Source organism: Pelodiscus sinensis, chromosome 6 (assembly GCF_049634645.1).
Source record: "Pelodiscus sinensis isolate JC-2024 chromosome 6, ASM4963464v1, whole genome shotgun sequence".
Classification (NCBI taxonomy): domain Eukaryota; kingdom Metazoa; phylum Chordata; order Testudines; family Trionychidae; genus Pelodiscus; species Pelodiscus sinensis.
Window position 1 is genome coordinate 56,587,188 of NC_134716.1, and position 25,213 is coordinate 56,612,400.

At 41.2% G+C, this 25,213-nt stretch overlaps 1 long non-coding RNA gene across 1 annotated transcript in view; it reads right to left on the reverse strand.

The window, feature by feature from the left end:
- LOC142829875 (uncharacterized) overlaps positions 1-17,262 on the reverse strand; it is a 183,331-nt gene extending 166,069 nt beyond the window's left edge. The window contains exons 1-2 of the long non-coding RNA XR_012904755.1: positions 17,010-17,262; positions 15,337-15,400 (exon numbers count right to left, since the gene is read on the reverse strand). This is a non-coding gene — a long non-coding RNA (uncharacterized LOC142829875). The remainder of the gene's footprint in view (positions 1-15,336; positions 15,401-17,009) is intronic.
- Positions 17,263-25,213: the final 7,951 nt, after the last annotated feature.

The following is a 25,213-nucleotide window of genomic DNA, read 5'->3' on the forward strand; positions in this document are numbered from 1 at the left end:
TTCCTAATGTATTTATGTCCATAATCATAATGTTATTTGGACACATGTGATATAGAAAAACATTACTTATTCCTTATTGTTAGAATGTAGAATTTCACCTTCTTACACTGGCAGTGTAATAACACTATAAAGTTGGAGCCCCATTTTAAATGGGAATCTTAGGCAACTTTATTACACACAAGTTGTATATATCTACAGATATATTGACAGGGACAGAAGGACACAAGTATTCAGGAACCCAAATACTGCAATTATGGGTGTAGGACATGAAGCTACCTTTCTTAATTATTTATATGGCCTCCATATCTATAGTATCTTAACGCTCCACAATCTTTAATTCATGTATCCACACAATACCCCCTTAAGTAGGAAAGTACATTTTAGGGAGTACACATAGGGAATCTCCATTTTACAGATGAGGAACAGACAGAGGATTAAGCCTGAAGGGTATTTAGGCACCTCACTCTCACTGAAGTGAGAATTAAGCATCTAAATACCTTTGTCCTTATTTTGAAATAACAAGTGAAGCATCTACACTACCAAGACCATTATTTCAAAATAATGGGCTGGTTATTTTGAAATCTGTACTCCTGCTTGTCATGAGGAATAATGCTTATTTCAAAACTGTTATTTTGGGAGTTATTATTTCAAAATAAGTTATTTCTAAATAATTTCCTAGTGCCGACATGCCCTTTGAGGAACTGGGTCTTATGCAATTTGATGAATATCACCCAAACAATCTGTAATGAAGCATGGGATACTTGAATTCAGCCCAAAGTCATGGACTAGCACTCTAAGCACTGGACCATCTGCCCTCAACCTGAATAGAACAGAAGAGAATTATTGTTAGTGATGATTAACAATGTAGATATAGATAATAATTGATATTGAGATAAGAACTATAGGTACCCTGACTACATAATACCCTCCACAACATTAAAAAAACCAAACTTCCTAACAAGAACAAATAACTCAACATGGTCAATCAACCACCAAAAATGCTCCTTTCTGTATCACTTTGTTCCTCCATGGCAGAAATTCGGAGAACTGGAAAGTTCATAGGCAGGATGACAAAGTCCTTTTCTACTTTCTGTATTTGTTGCAAGAAGGTTTTCTTCTCCTCTATGGAAACAGAAGCTCAGCAGCAAACCTTAGAACAACAATGGTAGGGCAGAAGATAGGTCAATACCTCCCTGTTTGAATATTGTATCTTTGGAATGTGTCTGGAAGAAACACCCCCGACTACCATCTCTGCTTTAGAAACCTCAGACCACATCACATATGCATGTTCACATGAGCATTGTGCTCAACAGAAAGTAAATATGGAGGCAATGGCAAAAGCAGCAACGGTGAGGCTCACAGCGCAACACTAAAATGTTGGTTTGGGTCCTAGATATCCAACACTCGGGTCATCTGAAGAAGTGGGCTGTGCCCACGAAAGCTCATAATACCATCTACATGTTTTGTTAGTCTATAAAGTGCTACCAGACCATTTGTTGTTTTTTCAGTTTACTAAAATGTGAGCAAGAAGACTAAACCAAACTTTCCCAAACAAGATTTTGGATTCAATTCAACTATTATTGTACACGAATATCAAGCCTCTTCCTTTAATAATGCAGTACTTATAGATACAGTGGTTCACATTTCTATCAGGTAATGTGGCATTGGTACACTAGGTAGGAATAAATATAATATTCAATAACCTATTTTTTCCCCTACAGGTTTGAGTGTATTTCTGTGAGTCTGCAATTAAAAAGCAATGGCAGACTCTTTTCTTAGGCCATATCAGATTTTATGTCAACACAAGTTATGAAGTCATTAATCCACTGCAGTTAGTACATAACTTAGAGATACCCTTGTATATATATAATTTAGAGTAAGTCAAAAAGTATCTGCAAAGTGTTCATATTTTTTTTTGCAATTGGCCCAACTACTGAATTTGCACGCAACTGTAAGCACGGAACCTCCCTATATTGCAGTGATATATCTGGCCTTGACCGTTCAGATGTCTTTCACCCCTACTGGGGTCAACATGGCCGCTCTGCTTACCACATGCACCAAAGAAAAGCAGCATGCAAGGATTCAATTTTTGTGAGCTGAAGGTGTAAGAGGTGAGTAAATACATCAAAGACTATCAGCACAGTACGGTGACAGTGTTTTGCCATAGCTAAGCGTGTACAAATGGATTGACATGTTCAAAAATGTCCGAACAAGTGTCACTGATGAAGAACGATCAAGGCACCCATCCACATCAACTACTGAAAGGAACACTGAACAAGCCCGTGTGTTGATTCTTGAAAACAGGAAGAAGACTGTCGAAGTGGCAACCCAACTGCAGATTACTAACTGCAGATGATTTCAGCCTATGAAATCATCCACCACAAACTTCGCTTCAGTAAAGTTTGTGCAAGGTGGGTTCCCAAACAACTCACAGAACAGCACAAATGTAACCGTTCGGACATCTGTAACCGCCTTTTGAACTGGTATCATGAGGAAGGTGATGCTTTGTTGAGTTGCACTGTCACTGGTGATGAAACATGGAACCACCACTATGAGCCGGAGAGCAAACGTCAGAGACCCCTCAAAGATGTTTTAAGAGGCCGTCGTTTTGCCAGCGACCATGATTTGAAGGAGGCAGAACATACATGGCTTACTGCCCGGCAGAAAACATTTTTTTCTGAAGGCATACAAAAGCTTGAGACACACTGGACCAAGTGTATTGAAAAGCAGGGGAACTATGTTGAAAAATGATACACTTATGAGTTCTGTATTGCTGTTGTGTTAATTTTAATAAATAAATTGCGGATACTTTTTGACTTACCCTCATATATAAATCTTATGGAAGCATAAAATGTGATATAAAATAAAACATGAATTCCATTATTAATAAGGGATTATCAATAACCCACTTCCTGTGGGAATTATGGATTTTTAATTTTCTTCTGGCTGTAGCATGATTCTAGAAGCCATGTCTTGGCTAGATAATTGGGGGTGTTTAAGTCCACTTCCAGCCAGATAGGCTAGCGGCTATCCTGTAGTTAAAATCCAGGCTCCACATTGACTCCGAAACCCACCCATTTTGCATGAAATACACTGGCAAAAACAATGATGTGCTGAAGACAGTTGACACTGGATTGAAAAAGAATCCGAGAGCGTGAAGAATCATGGAATGTGCCTCAGGGGACACACAGCTAAGTGCACACAGTGAGGACAATGGGATACAGGTAGGATTTTACAATATAGCCATTCACACCTCTTGCTTAGGTTAATCAAGATGCTCAAATAAAATGGTGATCATCTAGGTTAACTATGCAGTGAAGATAAAACTTTAGTTGATTTTGAGCTAAACTGGAGAACAAGCTGCCCAGAAATAGAGCTGACTGAATCCTTGCCTTTCTGTTTAAACTGTTCCCTGGACAAGGAAACAATGGGAATATAAGCATGTCTGATGGTCTCCTCCCATGCTTCATGGAAATTGGCTTGTGGATATAAATATTCATACCTTGAAGATGCTTTAAACAAAACACCTCACATAACCTATCAATTTAAATGTTCTAATTTGCTGAATCTGTATACACTATTTTTGTGCGTATTACATTCTTGTATGTGAAGTTAGAAATATGAAGTGTGAATCTGTTTATAGTTTTAAATGTGCTAATAAGAGGCATTACTGGTGTCCAAAAAACCTAATGGCTTGGTGATCAACTCAATGACTTTTAAACAGTCTTGTTTGTGCTGTAGGGCCAGAAGGTGGTTGGTCATGGGAAAACATGTGACCATAATACCTGGTATTAAAACCAATTTTGAACCTGATGTTTTTCCATGGAAGGGGAGGGACTACCACTCTGGGGAAATGTCTATTGAAGCAATGGGAAGCAATCCCCTTTGTCTTCACCTGGCATTTTAGGCTGCCTGGCACACACAGAGGAAATTTTGAAGGGCTGGGGATGCAAGTCAGAGCAAAAGACTTAGACTCTGATTTGAAACTAAGTCCTGAATTAAGAACACCTATTTAGGGTAAGAATTTGTATGTGACAATGTGCATTAGAACTAGCTATGGGTTTTCCATTCATTTTAATTTAGTAAATTACTTTAAGCTGTCTGTTTTTACTGGCAACCACTTAAACCCTACTTTTCATATTTAATAAAATACACTTCTCTTTATTATCAGGACCAGTGTAAATGATTGGTACCTAGGAGGAGCCCCTCTCTCTCTCTTTCATGGATAAAGGGAGATTAGCTGATGAGATTTCACTGTATAAAACTTTTACAGTGAGAAAGAACAGAACCACCAATGGGAAATCTATGGGGGCAATTGCCCAGGAGAGTTAAAGGAGCCAGGACTCTTTTGAATTGCCAGCAGAACGCTGCTTCACATGGCTCTGAGAGCTGGGGGAAGGATGAGGGCATGCTACAGTCTGGGCAGTGCTAATAGCTGAATACCATTCTGCCCAATGCCCCACCCCTTATGGGGCACAGAGGCAGGCCCCACACACACTTTGCACTGGGGCCCCAGTGGCTGTCATCCCTGATGAGAAAGATGGATTTATTTGGGCATTTGATTCCTTTTTGGAGTTTGTTTCCTGGGTGCTGTGCCCTAACACTGCATTCACCAAGAGCTAAAGTAGTTGAAGGCCTGCATTGTTCTGCAGGGGGATGGTAACCCCAACCCTGTGCCTTGTCTGGGCAGACCAGAGGTTATGGCCCAGCAGGACAGGATGGTGGGGAGCCCCAAACAACAAGATGGCAAGTGGCATGATCAACGTACTGGGGAACAATCACAGTGTCTTGTGACCAGACCCCATCACAAGTACTTCCTATTTCACTAGCTATCTATCTAGTAAACCACTCACACTCATGCTATTGTGTCCAAATATAGGGAATAAGAGAATCAGAGCTTCAGACAAAATGTTTCCTATAAACGTTTCCTGTCTTCCCTATCCTAGGCAGATGAAATGACAATAATGCTGTGGTACCAGGAATCACCAAGTAAAAAATATGATTCTCTCTCAAAGAATTTGACCCTACGGTTGAACCAACCCAAGCTGGTTTAAAATATAGTGTTATGTCAAAAACGATGACACAGATCATTTTACATTTTCAAATTAAAGGAAATGGACCCCTTCTGAAAATACATATGTAATTTATACTTCCAATTGTTATATTTTTAACTTTTTGTTACATCTTCGTAACTGGAGATTATTGTAAGCATTAAGCCACTGTGATTATTTTTATATTGAAACAGAGTTTCTAACAAAACAGTGAACCAAACATAACACGTGCTATAGAATATGAATGTATAAAAAACTAATGATTTGAGCACAGTTGCTTCTTATGGGAATTTTTTGCCGAATACTTCTACAGACAGTTATTTAAGTCTGTCAAACTGAGGAAGAAGGTGGTGAAAAATAGAAATGATTATGTAAACAAAGCAACCTAAAAAAAAGTCACACTTTTTTTCAAATTTACTATGGATATGTCTACACTACAGGGGAAGATTGAGTCTACTGCTGTCAATCTTCCAGGGTTTGAACTAGCAGGTCTAGTTCAGACAACTAATCTGAACTGAGAGGGGTACTCTGGTTGATGCCGGCAATCCTGTTTTCACGAGGAGTAAGGGAAGCTGAAGGGAGAATGTTATCTCTTCAACTTCTTGCAGTGGAGACAACACCAAAAACCAAGTTAAGGTACTTCGACTTCATTTCAGCTACGCAATTAACATAGCTGAAGTTCCGTATCTTAATTCAACTTTGTCCCATAGTGTAGATGTACCCACATATACTACCAAGAGTGATTTAAAACATTAATTTATGGACCTGACTACCTTTTTAAAAAGCGTACTGAATGCAAACTGTGCATTGAATTATAAATCTTTGTTTTGCATTCAAGTACCTCAGTGACATGACTATTAATTTTAGGGGGGAAATTACCATTTCTCATGGGGTCCTGGAAGAACAGCAAAGAGAATATTAAATCATGGATCCAAAAATGAAGGTAAATAGATCAGCTAGTTACATGGTTTACAATAATGAGATATGCATATAAGGTAGAAAGAAACATCTAGAGTGTGTCCCTTGATGAAATACTTGGTTTATCTCTGGATGTCAGCCATCATTATGGGATTTGCTTCTCCAGTTCTTATTACAGATTTTTTTCTTCTGATGGAAAACACCTAATAATTAATCACCCTAAAGATGTTTCCTGGAATTGTCTCATAATCATGATCTTGGTCCAATCCAGATGAGCTAAAATATTGCAGTGAAAATCATCTCTCCCATCAGCTATTTGAACCCCTCACTGGTGGTACCCAGGCTAACACCTTCCATGCACTGCCTAATATCATTCCTGTTGTATCTCTGATCCCATTTCCCTTTTCTTCTTCACGAAAGCCTTCCTCTTAAGCCTTCCTTTTGTTTCCTTTCCCCCGATTCCATCTTTGTGCATTCCATCCCTCCTCCCTCCTCTGCCATTGCACTTAGTCTTGGGAACTTGTTACTATTGGTGTACACCAAGATCCTGATCCAAAGTCTTTGTAATCAAGTAGAAGACTCCCATTGACATCATCAGGCTTAGGACCTGTTTGAAGCCAGCTGCATTCCCTTCACCAAAATCTATTAAATACACACTTATTCCCTTCATGAGAGGCTTCCTAGAAGATCACAGAAACAAAAGGATACATGAAAGTGCATCTTATAAACTGTCAGGGATAGATAAATAAATAAAAGTGATCATTCAGTAATGTTTCCTAGGGCCACATCTTGCACATTAACTATAAATGATTTCTTGCAAGAACAAAAATATTGAAATTTTAGGTTTGGTTTTTTTCCTCGCAGACTTTTGGCTTCAATTGCTAGTATATACCTTGCAATGGACAAGGATTTAAGGATTTAAAGAAAAAAAACACTAGGAATTGCATGACATCACTTGGTAAATTTTGATATTTTGATGGCATCCTCAGTTTATTGTATAGTATTTGGTAATGCAGCCATAAACTTAAAATGTGACATTAAGCCAGAAGCCTATGCTTGGAGTAGTGCAAAGCCACTCTACTCTACTGGGACATACCTCCTGGAACTCCTAAGCCAGCATACCAGCCTTGCAGAGAATGCAGCAACAAATTCTATGCAGCTGGCCAGGCAGAGAAATTGAGACCATTATTACTTTTATCATGTATAGTACGGTAGCACTCAAAAGCCCCAATCAGAATTGAAATCATATTGTGCTGTGCACTGTAAAAAAAAAAAATGCTGCTGAAGTGATGATACTGGCCCTACCACTTCCTGCTCCTTTCAGGATAAACAACAGCCTATCCACAAGCAATCCTTGTGCTCACGGGAATGCAACAGCTGCTTTGTCTTGTTTGTGTTCTGAGATTTCAATTCATAATAAAAATAAAGATGTAATTGTTTAAATCGTAAATTTAAATCCTTTGCTTCTATTCTTGATGACCAGTAGAAGTTTATTACTTTGTGTTTATGGCTTATGGGAAAATGAGCCACATCTTATTCCTTAAAATACAGTTAGCTGAAGTGCAGCATACTAATTGTAGTACTTAAACAATCTCAGCCAATTTGAGGCATATCATTTTACCACTGCATTGCTGGCTCTTCTAAATTGAAGAGTATCAATTTCCAAAACTGCTGATGTTTTCCAGATGAGTCTGTTAAATATTTAAGACTGAGTAGTCCCATACAAATAATAATGGAGGCAAATATATAAATTACTGTAATGAAAGCTGAATTCCCTGTTCAAAGTATAACACCTAAATAGGGCTAAGTAATTATTGTTTTAAAAGATTCATGAGATGTCATTTAAGCAAAGCCTGAATTTCATTGCTTGTGAAAGGTGATGGATCAGCAGCCCTGGAACCTGAGGTCTGTTATCCATGTGACAACCATGGCACAGCCAATGGTTATGCAAAGCCCTACACGCCCATCAGAGTATGTGCGTCCTTTTATCAGAGGATCAAATCTCAAGGTTGGGATGGGGAGCAGTTCACTATCCATATCCATTCTATTTTTGGCTTCTCTCGAGTTTGCTGACCAAAATACCAGTTAGCACAAATTGTATGATGATTAAGACCTGGGTTCTTGCCCACAAAAAACTACTAGAGTGACACCAAGAGCTCATGCACATAAGCCATTCCATAGCTGTCAGATGGTGATGACTTCTGGACATGGGAAACCTCCAATTTATTTCAAGTAGTGACCTAAAGATGGAAAGTTCTGTCTGTGTCAGTCCACTTAAAAATCCAGTTCTCCAAACTGATTTTTTTAATGTATGAAATATTATGTAATTATTCTTGCCCGCTTTTCAAACAGTGAAAGTTCAAGGCCCTAGGGCATGGTTGCAGTTGAAAGTAGACATCGATGGAATCGAGTACAGGTTGAACTTCTGTTAACTGTGACTCCCTGGTCCAACAACATCCATGGTCTGGCAGGACCACGAATGTTCCAGGACCAGAGTGTCCCAGTGGAGGACCGATAGCTGGGCTCCTTTCAGCTGGATTGCTAGGTTGTGTGGCCAGGAGCCTAACATGCCACAGCAGGGCTGCCAGGGGGTTGGAGGGCAGGGAAAGAGGTGGGGGAACTGGCAGGGCAATGAGGTTGATGGCATGGGGGGAATCAGCCAGGAGACCAACACCCCATCCAGTGCTGTGGGGGGCACTAGTAGCAGGGGGCCAGCTATAACCACCCCGGTCCAGTAAAATCCCTCATGTTGGATCAGTCAGGTCCTGAGAGTGCCAGACTAGAGAGGTCCAAACTATATTTTCTTTGCAGAGTTCTTGTTTATTCACAAGGAATGTGCAGCGTCTTCCTTCACTGAATACAGGAGGAATCAAGAACATTTTCTCAGCTTGCAAGAAGCTTCTTTAGCCAACTTACTCAAAAGCACTCTCTCTGGATTTCCTATGGTCACAGTGTCCCCACTGGTTGGCTTTCTTGCTTCTTTTTTCCTCTGCTTTTCTTTTGGTTCTTGTCTTTTGTCAGTCTTTCTGCCTTCCCACACTCATACACACCTACGCAAAATAGTGTTCAGCCAAAGCTCTTGGCTGAGTTTGTATCTCCTTTGTTTTAAGTTGCATTTTATATTTACAGTTATGTTACATTAAGGGTGACTTCACCATCTCAATGGGGTTTTAATCCATAATAGGGTTTCACCCAGTTCTAATATATAATTTAAAATCCTTTTGAATAGAAGGCTCAGGTTTTCAGTCACCGTGTATAAGAAATGTATGTTGTTAAGAAATGTATGTTTCTGTTGGTTGGCATGCGCAAAGCCTCCTAAGTTCTGACCCCCAGAGCCTAACTCATGCCTAAGCCTTGGCAGAAACTTCAGATTAGGCAGTGGGCTAGACAAAATGAGAATGACAATATAAACCAGTGCTTAGGGCACTTACGTGGGAGACCCAAGTTTCAACCCAATGACAAAGTATTTTACATGAAGTTAAACAGATATAATACGAGAGAGAAAGAGGCAGGATGGTCAGCTGGGAGATGAAGTCACACTCCTTAAACCCCTACTGCACAGCAGGCTAAGTGGGGACCTGAATCTTGGCCTCACACATCCGGGGGAGTAAAATCACTGGGCAAAATCCTGGGCACTACCACTGCCAGGGTTTTTGCAAGAAAGGACAGATTGACCTGGCTTGGGCTCCCACCTCCTGGCTTGGGCTCCCACCTCCAGCCAAGAGTTCACCCCTTTGCATCTCCAACAGAGAGAAGCACCTAACTCACGCTCTTTTGAGTGGCAGAGCTTCCATCACACCCTCCTCTTAGGTATTTCCTGTTGGTTTACATAGGCAACTCCCCACTCAGCTTGCTAGCTTTTGTGAATTCCATTCTTAGAGCAGGTCTGACTACCAAATTTAGTTGACATACAGCCACCAGAATAACAGAACTGGTTTTACATGTCCACACTATGCTTCTTTGTCGGCCGTTTGCGTCTTTACTGGGAACACTTGAACAGATTTAACTGCCAGTGTGGGGCCCTGTGGGATAGTTTCTGCAAGGCAGCAACAGTTGTAAGCAACATAGTGTCTACATTGACACATCATTGACCTAACTACCTTAATTTAAGTGCTATGCCTCTGTGCAGGTAGAGTTCAAGTCAGAGTAGTGGGCAAATTACATCTTTGGGAGTTACGTTTTAGTGAAGACATTTATGAAGTTAGGTCAACCTAACTCTGTAAACCAGGACTGAGGTACCTAACTTTCATTTTTACAGAGTCTGAATATTTAAAGTGTTATAAGCCCCCTTTGTGGATCCACTCCCAGAAGATTTCTCAACTGGGCCCTGAAACAAAGAAAATAATGAAGCAACATGATAAAGAATTTCTTCTAGAATGCAAGACCCCTCTTCAACTTTATACAAATGGTGAAGTAGGAAGAGCAGCAATACATGAAGTCTATTATGACCTGTGACAGACACAGAAGAATCCTGCTTTCTAGGAAAATGCAGGTCGGTTCATTTCTATTCCTGTAATTTAAGAAAAAAAACCTGTATAACTGAGTTTGTAATGAAGCATAAAATTAGAAGAGACTAAATATGTACATTGGCAATGTGTTGCTTTAAAAACCTTTTTTCTCACTTATACATAAATATAGCTGTCTTCTATCTAAAAACAACTTGGCTTGAAGAAGGCTGTTGGTCAATCACACCAGATGCAGATTTCTTCTTTGAAATGGGGCATGCAGTGTTTAACATGTGGATGTACACAGTAGTAAGTAGTTGATACAGAAGGAGTAGTAGCGCGTCTGGGTCTTGGTCTAAGGATGAACTGAAATTCTACCCAAATGGAAAGACAGTCTAAAAGGCCCAAGATCTCAGATGGATGAATTTAGAGATCAGAAAAGGGATGGAGGTGCAGCTAGCCTTATAATCACAGACCTGAAGGAGCATATAAAAAGCTAATGGTCAAGATCGATTTATTGAATTGAGAGGAGCTGTTTAAATGAGATATCAGAAGATCCAGTATTAGATTTCCTTTTAATTCATATCTTCATTAACATATTCAAAATGACCTTAGCAAGTTAGAGAAATGGTCAGAGGTAAACAGGATGAAGTTTAATAAAGAGAAATGCAAAGTGCTCCACTTAGGAAGGAACAATCAGTCCCATACATACAAGATGGGAAGCGACTGTCTAGGAAGGAGCATGGCGGAAAGGGATCTAGGGGTCATAGTGGACCACAAGTTGAATATGAGTCAACAGTGTGATGCCGTTGCAAAAAAGCAAATATGATTCTAGGTTGTATCAACGGGTGTGTTGTAAGCAAAACTCGTGAAGTCATTCTGCCGCTCTACTCTGCACTACTTAGGCCTCAGCTGGAGTACTGTGTCCAGTTCTGGGCGCCACATTTCAAGAAAGATGTGGAGAAATTGGAAAGGGTCCAGAGAAGAGCGACAAGAATGATTAAAGGTCTAGAGAACATGACCTATGAAGCCAGGCTTCATGAACTGGGCTTGTTTAGTTTGGAAAAAAGAAGATTAAGGGGGGACATGATAGCAGTTTTCAAATATCTAAAAGGGTGTCACAAGGAGGAAGGAGAAAATTTGTTCCTCTTGGTTTCTGAGGACAGGACAAGGAGTAATGGGCTTAAAGTGCAGCACGGGAGGTTTAGATTGGACATTAGGAAAAAATTCCTAACTGTCAGGGTGGTCAAATATTGGAATAAATTGCCAAGGGAGGTGGTGGACTCTCCCTCTCTGGAGATATTTAAGAACAGGTTAGATAGACATCTGTCAGGGATAGTGTAGACGGAGCTTGGTCCTGCCTTGAGGGCGGGGGGCTGGACTCGATGACCTCTCGAGGTCCCTTCCAGTCCTATGATTCTATGATATTGGCAAGAAAGTGAACAGCTTATGAATGAAACATGCCGATTTCACTGAAGCTGGAGGAATTGCAAATAGAAATGAATACAGGAAATACTACAAAATATCTAAAAAGCTTATGGGCAAAGTAGCGTTGTCAACAATATTTTCAAAATATATACATGCACATTCATAGTTAGAGGTAGCTAGGAGATCGTTCAATTGTTTGAAAGCTTTGTTTAATAATTTTCTTAAATGAGAGATGTGTGCAGTACTGGCAGCAGTCCATCCAGCCCCTATATGGTGACATTGTACATCACAGGCTGTGTTCACGATCATGTGAGGATAAGAAAGCCCAGAAGCTGAAATGGCTCTCTGTGGCCAGTGTTCTAGCTAAAGAACAAAGATTTTATTGTAATTGAATCCTGCTTCTTTTCTGTCGTGAGTAAAGCATTAGTCAAACATTTTCCGATGGAACAGTATTTTACGGAAATTGCTGTGCCTAAGAAATTGAAACATAACATGAATGTATCAACTTTGTGGACATTTTTGCAACCAACAACAAACATTTAACATTTCAACCTTTAAATTATGATTACAAAGTAACACTATGTTACATTATACATTATAATAGCATTATAAAAAAAATGTCAAAATGAAACATCAAATGTTTTGGTGAGGTCTAAACAAAACATTCCTCAAAACAAATTGAGATTTTGACATTTCACCCCCAATTTGTAAGAAATCCTAATTTTGAAATCTTGGCATTTTCTGTGAGATAGAAATTCCATTTTTCAAAAACACTAAAGGAAGGAAATAGTGAAACAAGCTTCTTCCTGTAAAACATGACCAGTGTAATTCAAACTGCATCCACATAGGTATCTTGTCACGGAGCAGGGATGTAACAACCACTTTTCCATACAGTCATGGTCTTTTGCCTATCAGGACCCAGACATCCCTCCCGGACCTTCAAATGAAAAGGGCTGGCTTTCTACTCATTACATACAGGAAATCAGAAGGTTTCACAACAAATTAGTACTGCCTGAGGTCGTACTGATTTTGTGTGGAGCTCAAACAATGTGAAAAATCCTCCTCTGTCTCCTTTTATTTGGCAGCAGCTGAATGCAAGGGAAGTTGTGTTTTCCCTGGACTGACAGAAAATCACAGTGGTCTGGCATCAGTGTAGAAGCACAGAGCCTCTGCCCAAGTGTTCTGGTCTCTGTTGGCTTCTGTGAAATCTGAGGCTTTTGGGGACAGAATGCCCTGCCCATTCCTCACAGAAGAAACCCTGTCTTGCATAACGATATATTGGCAACTCAAAGAAAAATCAGCCTGCATTTCTGGCCCTGGCACAGGTTTTTACAAAGAGGAACTATTGGGCAGGGAACAGTAAGAGGAAATTTTAAGTTGTTGCAGCAAGGGGTGAGTAATCAAGTCATCATGAACTCCGGTCAACATGTTCTTTATTACACACTACTTCATATTAGTTTGTATATCATTTAAATCAGTGGTCTCCAACCTTTTTAGCCATAAGATTGCTTTTTCTATTTAACCCTTGCCCTGCTTCCTCCCTGCCCCTGCTCCACCCCTTCTCCAAGAATTCATCCTGCTCACTCCATCCAGCTTCCTCACTCACACACACCAGTCTGGGGCAGGGAATTGGGGTGCAGGCTCTGGTCTTGAGCCAAAGAGTTTAGTGAAGGAGAGACCCCAGACTTAGCCCAGGGTGGGAGATTGGGGTCCAGGAGGGGTTTCAGGGTACAAGCTGTGGGAAGGAGTTTGGGTGCAGGAGGACGGGTGTAGGAGGAGGTTCAGAGCTGGGACAGGGATTCAGCTGGCCCTGCATCACTCCTGAAAGCATCTGGCATGTACAACAGCATGTACAACAATGGTGCCATGTGCTGCCCCTCATCTACAGGCCCTGAGCCCACAGCTTCTACTGGCCACGGTTCCCTGTTATTGATCAGCGGGAGCTGCAGGAGTAGTGTCTGCAGTGAAGGACGGCATGTGGATCTTGCTCCAGTCATGACAGGTTAGGCATTTTAGAACTCAAAGAATTACATTTAAGTGCAAGAGAGAAATGAAAATCATTAAGTGCACAGACCAGTCAAAAACCCAAAATAGCCCACTTTACTTTAGTAGAAGTAGTAACAACAACCGCCCACTATATGTTGGGTTGGGAGAGGAGTGTGAAGGACAGGAAATGTTTGTGAGAATGACACACACACACACACACACACACACACACACGCACGCACGCACACACACAAAGAAGGACAGATTTGCATTGCCAAGCTCCCTCCATCCCCTTCTCTCTGTGTGGAGTTAGGGTACAGAAGTGGGGGGAGGAGGTACACCCTGACACAGTGGGTGGAGGGGCAACTGAAGAGCCAGCACTTGATAGCTTCCTGGCCAAACCAGTCAGGATCACCTGTCAGAGGCTCCGAGATCTACCAGTAGATCCCAATCTACTGGCTGGTGACCACTGATTTAAATAAAAACCTTGAGTGTTGGACACAAAGTGTCAATAGAGCTAATATGTGAAGGAACCATGATGAAATCATCGCTATCGGTTTATGTGAGAAATAAAATCCCAATATCAACAGGGCTGTAAACTTGCTAAGCCAATAATGTTTTATTCATATGTATAAAATACATAGCCATAAAATGTAAAAACCTTCTAAATTTGTACTGTAGTGTGGTATTAAAATTCATAAGTAAGTTTTTCAAGCAAATATAAATTGCATACCTAGCTCTTTTTTGCAAATTATGTCAAAGATGTGAATTCAGTCTGTTTTTCAAGTCTATCTATCCTAAAGCCACTTCTGTAATATCAAAATTTGTTTACAAAAGAGCTATCTGTAAATGAAACAAAAAAAAAGAAAATGTGTAAGTGGAACCAAAAAAAAGAAAACCAGAGCCAAAATCCAATTCTCCAGAATCACACAACATCTTCACTACAACCCCATCCTTTCTTTCCAACTTCTGCAGGAAATAAGGCATAGCCTCATTCACTACACAACCCTGGTTCATTCACTGAGCACCATCAACTTCACACACCAAATAAAAGGTTCCTGAATAGACAGAGTATTCAGAAGACTTTATGAATTCCACTCCAGAGCATCCTATGTAGGTCTAATCCACCTGTGTAGATAAATACTTACCTTAAGGGTGATAACACTGTAGAAAAAAAAATCATAAAGGTGGATAGATATTAAGGACAATCACTGAAAAATGGTGAAAAACAGAAATCAAAACTACTTTAGATCTCTGTGCTGTGTTCATTCCTTCATACAATGGGGAAGCCTTTCACACAACATAGAAGCTTTTTCAAAATTCACAAGTGACATTTTCTTAGTAAAAAGAAGCATTTTGATTTTTTCCCCACAAGCTTCCAGGGAGTGGAAAATTTCAAAAATCTAAATATTTATTCCGCCCCTCCCCCCCTCAAAAAAATTGCTCTGGTTTTTGGAAGCTTCTAAACATCAAATTTTGGCAAACAGCTGCTCCATAAATCATCATACCTAGTTCCAGCTGAAAATGCTGTGATTCATTTGAGACACTTCATTATCAGGAAGATTCAAACAACTAGAGAGAGATCAGAGGAGAATAATAAAAATTAAGACAGTGGAAGGTTTGATTTATACAGAAATATGTAAAGAATTAAATTGGACCAGCTTGATAAAACAACAAGACAAACAATGATTATGATGCAAACAGCTCTGTGTAGACTCTTATGTCAGGAAGGATACTATCTATTGACCTTGATTCTTATCTGCTTCCTTTTAACTACCCAATATTCAGATACTTACTGATTCCCTCTAGCTCCCTGTGTCACCCCCCGCTTTTTTTTCCCCCTCCCCTCTCCTATTTATTTTGGGTCTGCCCAACTCCGGTCATCTGAAGAAGTGGGCTGTGCCCACAAAAGCTCATGATACCAGCTACATGTTTTATTAGTCTATGCAATGCTACCAGACCATTTATTTTTTTCTTTAACAGACTAACTCTGCTACCCCCTGAAGCTATCTATAGGCAGCAAGTTATATGGGCCCATGATACCCAGATCCATCAATGTGAGGAACTTGGGAGCCCCATTCCACCAAAGCCAGGGTTGGGTCTCTCCCCTGCAGGTCCCGCTTGCCAGTCCCCATGCACTTCTGAGTATCACCCTGATGTGAGTGAACAGCATGCAACTCCGCTTGGAGTGCTTTCTCTTGCTGGCTGCTACACTGCAGCTTGGCTATAGGGAGCAGCCCTGGCATCAGGCTGACTGCTGCATCTAACAAGGGAGAAACGGAAGAGGCACATGGCATTCTCCCTACTCCCAGACAACACAGAGTGCAGTCCTTCCTGTGTGGTGCTGGGAGCGTGGGGAGCAGAAGAGAGGGGGAAGTGGAAATCCCCCTCCCATACCTCAAACCACTCACCCGCATGCTAGAGCTTGCACCCCAACCCTTTGTCCCAGCTCTGAGCCCATCCCGCATCCCAACATCCTAATCTACACCCTAGAGTTTGTACCCCTGCATCTCAACACTCTGCCCCAGCCCTGAGTGCCTCAAACCCCTCATCCCCAGGCCCAACTCAGAGCCAAAGTCCTCATCCCCCCAAAAACTTACAAATCAGGCAGGGGAGAGCGGCAGGACTTGGACCCACTCTGGACACCACCAAATATTATATAAACCTGCTGCTTCTGTAAATATCTACACGTTTGAAGACTATAAATACTGAGTGTGACGGATCTAGTTCTGGGCGCAAGCGCACACCCCCCGATACGGGGTTACGGCCCAGAGAGTCCTCCGTCTGAATTGCTATCAAGACACCGGTTAAATGGGCACGAGCTCCTATGCCACCCCCAGAAGGACAACGGGGGCCCAGCGAGCCCCGCGTCCCCCTCTTGGGGCACCTTGTAAGGTCACCAAGGTTCTCATGGTGGCGGTCCCGACCACTTTGCACCCGTTTGCTCCTTTCCCACGTTGTGAGCTACATGGAGGGATAAAGGGGTGGCTAGGGGGACCTGGGCCCTCCCTCTCCACCGGGTCCCAGCCCAGGGCCGTAAGGGTTAGGGTATCGACCCTTACCCAGCTGATGGGTCCCATCCCGTAACGCGTCAGCCCACGGGCACCAGTATGTCCCTGCCATGGGCTGCTTCCTAGCCTCCCGAGTCAGCGGTTCGTGGTCCTGGCCCAACAGCCCTTACCTCACCGTTGGCAGTACGCGTGTGTTCATCTCGTCGCTCCTCCGGAGTCCCATCTTCCGTCTCAGCCAGGGTGGGAGAAATTGCCTCCTTGGCATCCTCCCCTGTGCTCCGGCGCGGCTTTTGAATGCCCCGCCAGAGGTCATGCCTCCCTATGCAGGGCCGTAGGAAGTGGGCCTGCATCCCGGTGTCCCCTGCCTGGGGCGCGCACATCCCAGCCAACCTGGTGGCCGGTGCAGTCTGCCGTGGCTGCGGGACTCTGTTCTGCGCCGGGCTTGAGGGATGCGGTGCCCCGGCGGGGCCGCGCCTCTGAGACTTCCTGTTGGGCAGGAACCGCTATCCCCTCGCCCTCCCACCCGCTGGCCTGTCACACTGAGATTAAAAGCAACTATTTAAACAAGGTCAGGGAATACAATAGGAGCAACAGGATGAGATTAAAAATAAATTAAGATTAAACATCAGGAAATATTTCCTCCACTTAGCTCTTTTAGTGAAATGATCTCCCAACAGAAGAGATGCAGGCCTAACCACTTGCAACTTTTAAAGCTAAGATGGACAAAGCAGTCTGGAGAATATCTGGTAAAGAACATACCTACAATGGCAATGAATGGATTTAATAATCTCATTCTTTTTCAAGTATAACTTTTATTTAATCTAATTTTTGACACACTAAAATTCCAAAAAAATTAGATGTTAATAAGTGAGATGATGCCCACCCTTGGTCTGGTGAACTGGTTTATGTAGTACTTCATCAGGTGACACTATAGAGAGTCTGAGGTTTGAAGTCCCAGTTGGAGAGAGAATACTATGTAAATCATGAAAGATTTTGAATTTGCTCCTGTTTTCAAGAGCAAGCAGTCAGGCCCAGAATATACTCTCTCAGATACGTTTTGACAGTTCCCAGCAGGTTCCACCATCCCACCCCACCCCCAAGAATTGTTTAAAATAATGAGATTCTGGACTGAAAACTCATAAGACATTAGTAACCCTAACAAGCTGGCTATATGAAATGGCCAGGGCTGCAATTTGTCAGTAAATCAATAGCCTCTCATCATCTGTTCTCTCACTTCAAAACCCTTATATACCAGATTACAGAGCTGTTCTTTGTTAAATCTCCCTATAAATCAATCAAGTCATTCAGTTATCATGCATTAGGTAGTATGCACTTTTATGACATTCAAATTTTGCTTGAACTATCTAAATTTGTGGTCTTTTATGAGGGCTTTTGCACATTCCCATTTGCAGAAAATGGCACAGTGAAGCTGCAGAATTGCCTTCAAAAGCGGTGTCTGCTGGGCTCGTGGTGTGCGTGCATAAACATCATGAATGGATCTTTCTTTTTTGAATCCTGTTATAGTCTTAGCTTTCACAACATCCTGTGGCAAAGAGTTCCAAAGGCTGACACTGTTATAAAGAAATGCTTCCTTTTGTTTAAACCTGCTGCCTATTAATTTCATTTGGTCAGCTCTAGTTCTTGTGTTATGAGAAAAAATAAATAGCACTAATTGCGACAGGGTGGACCAGGCCCCGAAGCCCCCTAGTGGAGGTTTGTAGTCTTCCCACACCCCACCCTAGAACAAAAAGATAATAGAGAAGTCCTCCAAAGAGGCTAGAGTGATTGCAGAGAAAGCATCCAATCAGGGGCCAGGAAGGCCTATAAAATGCACTGAGGAACAGATCTGCAGTCTGTGAGTCTGGAGCTTTGAAGGAGTAAAGACCCAGTGCCTGAAGGAGCAGCGACACAGAGAGCTCCATTGGGGGGGCGGGGGGAGAACTAGTGTGGACTGACGTTGAGACTTGCCCTACAATAAGGACAATTAAGCTGTCTCCAGGAGGGGAAGCTCTCAAGGCTCCACTTTCCCAGAATGGAAAACAGACTAAGAGTGGACAGATGAACTCTGTAAAGCCTTGTGGTAAGGGCAAGGAATGCTGCCTCCAGGAGGGAAAGCCCTGAAAGCACCACTCTCCTTAAATGGGGAACGGACTAAGAGGAATACTAAAGAGAGGCACTGAGATGGGTCCCGTTAAGTGTGTATCCCAGAAGGGATTGTGATTCACATATGATGTAATTCAGCCAGAAAGGTGAGTAGTCAAAAAGGCTAATAAACTCAAGAAATGTAAGCAGCTTGTAAGAGGTGAGTGCCATCCCATTACTTTTCCTTATTTACTTTGATTTCTATAAAATTATGACTGATGTGGATAATTACATCTCTCTTTTCCAAACTGAAACGTCCCAGTCTTACTAATTTTCCTCAGACAAAAGCTACTCCATACCCCAAATCCGTTTTGTTACCCTTTCTTGAACTTTTTTCAGTTCCAGTATATCTTCTTTGAAATGGGGCAAGCACATCTGCATGAAATGTTCAAGGTGTACCATGGATTAGAGAGGCAATATTATTTTTCTTAATGATTCACAACAGTGTTAGCTTTTTTTGACTGACAGTGAATATTGAGAAGATGTTTCCAGAGAACTATCCAGGATGACTTCAAGATTTCTTTCATGAGTGCTAATAGCCAGTTTAGACCCCATCATTTTATATGCATAGTTAGGATTATATTTGTCAATGGTGCATTATTTTGCATTTATCAACATGAAATTTCATCTGCCATTTTGTTGCCAAGTCACCGAGTTCTGAGAGATCCTTTGGTTGCTCTTTGCAGTGTGCCTGGAGCTTAACTATCTTGAGTAGTTTTGACCAGCTGCAGATTTTGCCACCTTAGTGTTTACCCCCTTTTCCAGTTCATTTATAAATATGCTGACTAGGACTTATCCCAGAACTCAAAATGTCCCCTGGCATTTTAGTTTTTAGTAGTTTATGAGTTTGCTCTTTGCTTTTACATTCAGTTAAAAGATCACGACTCAAACCTTCCTAGCTCTTAAACTATCCCTATACTTTTTAATCCAGTCAGCTATTTTCATAGGTTAATATCACCTAATCTTACTACTTCGATTAGGGAATGCTACAATTTATTTCCTCTCCCAACTTTGCTTTTCTGCTGATATTGTCATCTGATTCTGCTTCTACTCTTTTCTTTTTTCCTACTTCATATCCATTTCTCTCATATACACTCTTTCTGCAATTGTCAGAGTGATTTCATTTCAGGTCAGAGAATTTCCATCTCCCACCAACTCAGCTCTCCAGCACTAGCCCCCTTCTGTTCTCAGTTTTCTGGCTTTATAGAAGCACAGCCAATCACTTCTCAGCTGAGCTTTATCATCTTTCAGCCTTTGTATTGCAGGCTCTCCCTCAGGTACAGCCTATCAGGCTAACTGGCCTAATTTAGCCTCCTCTACCATGTGTAAGGAGGACACCTCACCACAGAGGAGTAACACTATCAAAGTAATGTGCTAGGACCACAATCCTTGTAGCATTATTCTGAACAAGTATGAGTGGAGTAAGATTGTATTTGTCAAGACCAGAGAAAAAGGATGTTGAAGTAATAGAAACACAAGAAGATGAGGGACTGAATGAAAGTTTTGGTTGTACAGATGAATAGGAAAGGCAATATTTTAGAGAGAATCTGCAAAATTGAGAGACAGCCTGGATCTGAGAGGTCTAGCGCCCAGTTTACAGACTTGAATGCCAGGTGAGGAACTAAAGTGTGAATCTGCCGGTCAGAGAAGGAATCCCTCCCAGCAAGGTAAGAGGGCTTTTTACAGCTCTGTGGCACCACACCAGCCCTGTTACATGATCAGAAGGGCCATGAGTAAACAGTGCAGATCTTGTGCTTAAAATTTTCCCTCTGAAAGAAGAGGAAAACTAACATATGAAAAAATAAAAATGGAAGAAAATAAAACTGCATATTCAAAGACAGTGCTACAAATATATATTACCTATCATGGATCCTTATTGGGTGACTAGGACTACAAGCCTTCCATTATCAGGGCTCCTCTATTGTCAGACAAAATGATTGAAGTTATGCTCTCCCTCCCATCATCTCTTCTAAACATTTATTGCTTCCTACAATGATGAAATTCTTCCTCCACAAAAAATAAACTGACAGCATCTTAACAGAATACAAAAAGTCACTTCTATGCTATTAAAAATCCGCTATGTCACTGCAGTGTTTAGGTTCATTACTATAGAACACCATAGGGAGTTTTCCTTGCTATAAGTATTGTAACTGCTCAGTAGTTTATAAGTAATCTCATTAAGAGATTTTGCATACCAAGATGTGAGAACTGGAATACCCTCTTGTAAAATGAACATTAGCTAGTAGAGTTTTTGGCTGCTGGAATTCTGACATTGTCAGAGTAAAGAGATCTGTACTAATTGTAGAGTGAAAGCAAGGACGAGTATCCTAGGAATCTCCCAATTATTACTACAAATACCGCAGGTCTTTCTCTTCAAATATCTCGTAAGGCCTCATTCAATGATGCCATATATGAGCAGCTATAGATGCAGCTGTACTCCTGAAACTTATTTAACTGAAAATGAACATGGCCAGCCAATGAAATAAAGATCGTATCTCTATTTTACACTTTTAAACCTTGATTTGAACTTTTTAGGAAATCTGGATGTGGAAGAAGATGTAATTATGAAGTCTCAGATATTGATAGAAATTGTAGTTTACATAACTTTTTTAGCTATTTCCTCATGCCTTGACGACATAAAGGTCCAAATATAACAGAATGTTACTTAACATGCAAAGACTATAATGATATTTTCACTTTTTTATTTGCTTTTCAGTATGTGTTGAGATGGATATTAAAAGGAAAAATATTCAATTTCCTCTTCTTATACATATTATGTCCACAATTAAGATCTCAACCTTTTCTACCCTATTTTAGGCTTTGCAAGCAGCAAATGAATTTAAAATGTACATAAAAGTCGTTATACTCCAGTTAATAAAAAAAATGGCCTTCTTATGTGTTTGAAAGTGACAAAGCCCTGTTCTTCTTGAAGTTATAGCACACAGTGCTAATAGCTTCCTGCAAAGTTAATTTAATATTGGCTGCTTCTGTTTCAGATATTTTTAAGGTCCTTACTAAACATTTTGAATTAATCTTCAATTTAATACTGGGACTGAATTGCTAGTATACTTATACCACTAGTTTTTGAAGTGTGATAGGTTTTTGACAGTTGGAAAATAAATACAGTGGACCAAGCTACTAGTTCTGTCCTGTGTTTTAAGTCTGAACCAAATCTGTTTGATTCATACTTTTCTCTAGGTCCTCACATTCAGGCTATGGATAAATCCTGCCAATTTTTTCTTCATAATCTAGGATACAGCAATCCTTATCCATCCACACAACCAAGTTCTCTTCATCTCACATCTGAACTACTACAAATATCCTCCACACTGCCTAGGTGGCAGCAGAGGATTGTAGCCAGACACAAACCCCATCTTGTTTTTCCACAAACCCCATCTTGTTTCCCCCCCCGCCCCCAGAGAGCAAGAGAAAGGCAGTCAGCCTTTGATGCCCTGGGAACACAGGTGTGCTGCCTGTCCCTGACTCTACCATAAACAGAAACCAGACAGTAAATGGGCTGGCTGACGACCCGGGGCCTCCTGCCGCCCTGATGGCTAGTACCAGTAATTGACACACCTGCACTGTCCCAGGAGAGGAATCTTCGCCCATCACATACCAGAGGTGCCCATTGTCTGCATTTTCCCAGGTGTAAATTCTGCTTTGCACCCTTCGTGGGAAACTTGGTGTTCAAAGCCATTTTTCCTAATTGGCCACTTGAAACCAGGAAGAAGCCTACATGACCCAAGGGGTATAAAAGAGGTTCAGCAGCCCACCCCATTTGAGCTCCAATCATCTATACCTGCTGGCAGGTATTGATTGTCTCCCGAGGTCTGTGGGACGCCCAACCTCGCCCTACTTCTTCCCGAGGGATTGAGAGAAAGACGCTGGCCACGCCAAGTCTGGAACGCAGGGGTGATAATATATACCTGCTATGTGTCTATTTTGCATGCATTTAATAAGAGCTCAGAGAACCAAAAGGGTTTCATGGTACCTGTAAGTGACTTATTAGTGTAATTTCTGTCCTGTCCTTTGTAGTGGCTGTGTTATCTGTAACACAGCAGTAGCATTTAACAACTAAGTTTACCCTGTAACAATAAAATAGTAACTGTTTAAGCTTTAACCTGACTCCTTCAGTTGCTGTAACAGAACCAAGCACAATTTAAAAAAAACTTCAGCCGGTCATAAGGGACTCACTGCCCTGACCGTCGGCTGACAAGGATGCAGCTGGAGAGCGAGGGCAAGTCTTTGACTGCACTGAAGAGAAAGGTTCCCTGTTCTTAGTTCTGGTGCCCTGTGCCACCATGACCTAAAATACCATGGAAGTTAAAAATCTGGCACAGCAATGTAGCCCTAGGCGAGAGTACGCTCATTCAGTCCTCAGGGATGATTCATGTCAGGAATGGTCTAGATCACTGGTGGGCATTCTACATGTGGCCCATCAGGGTAATCCAATTGTGGACTAGGAGACATTTTGCTGATATTGACCCTTCGCAGGCACCACCCCCTGTAGCTGTCATTGGCCACAGTTATCTGTTGCTGGCCAATGCCAGCTGTTGGAAGCAGCAGCCAAACACATCCCTGCATTCACTTTGCCTGCTGGCACTATCCCCCCCACCCCCACCACACACACACACACACACACACACACACTCACTCTCCTTGGCTAGGAACAGAAAACTATTGCCATTGGTCTAGAGAATACTTCCCGCCAGTGGTTCAGATAATACTTAGTTCTGCCATGATTTCAGGGGACTGGAATAGATGGCCTCTCCAGGTCCCTTCCATTCATACAATTCTATGTGCAATCAAGTCACAAATACAAGCTGTGAATGGCTGGAGCACAAACTCAGTTACTCTGGCAAGATGGTGCATGTGCAGTCTTGTTACATTAGCATGAATTTTGACTTCAGTACTTGATTGTAATATTCACAGTTGACATTAACTATTACAAAAGTCAACCAATCAGGGAAGAGGAAATATTTATGTTACGATGACACTATCAAAAGCTTTTTCTATTTCTAAGTCTAGCATGTCTTACGGTTTAGGTTCATCGTATTTCACTGCTATATTATCAATAAACTGCAGCTTATCAGTGTCACGACAGCATCTGAGAAACTGTTTGATCAAGGCTTGTGACGGAAACCCACGCTTTCTCCAGTTTCATCGCCAGAACTTTTGCCAATATAGCAACAGCATTTTGCTGACAATCTACATACAATATGATCAACATATAATCTAGCATGAGATGAGAATTCATAATATGACAGCTGAATGTTTTTTCATCAGTGATGTATGTATTTTAAAATGTTATAAAATGTGAAATAATGCATATATGGAAGTTGTAGTTTAAGACTAATTAAAGTAAAAAAATATTAAAAAAACCTGATTCACATTGTGAGCAAACAACCAACCACATGTATTCAGGAAGTGGGGAAAACATTTAAAAATGAGTAAAACTTAAATTTTCTCATTCATATTCTAACCTGAAAGTTTTTACTTGGCTGGAACCAGATAAGAACTAACAGATACTACAGGTGCAACAAATGCAACAACAGCTCATATACAGATGGCAGCCTAAACTGAGTAGGAGAAATGACTGCAATCTTATAACTCCAGTGCTCTGTGCCATCCACTGCCTGTCCACTTGCTTTATTAATGAATAACACTAACGCATGGGCAGATATTTCCCATTTCACCAATGGGAGCCAGAACAGTGCTTAAGGGCCCAAAGTAAATGGTAAACTTCCCCTTGGCTCTAGTGAGATACTAGTCAGGGAAAGAAAATGCACTCATATTACAAAACTTGAGGGGTGGTTGTGGCTATTGCTGTGCCACATGGGTACCATGTTGGAAACATGATGCCAAAATCATCATCAGTAAGTCATCATTCTTCTATGAATTATTATGATTTAAGCCTGTATTTCCCTCTACCAAGATGGAAATTCTTAAATTTAATTTTAGGAATTAATTTCATGACAATGGATTATGACAATTATAAATATAAATATAACTTTTGGTGTAGAGTATTTTGGATTATGTATTCTATAAAATGACATGTTTCTCCCTAGTCACTTGAGTCTCAATTTTTGAACAGTTTAAAAAGTTTCCAATTTACAGTCTGCATGCTGTAAAACTGCTTACCTTTTAAAGTTTGTTTTCCAAAATGAGCAGTAACTCAACAAGAAGTTCTCAAATCAAGCTTTGTCTAACGTATTTAAGATTTATTTCTATA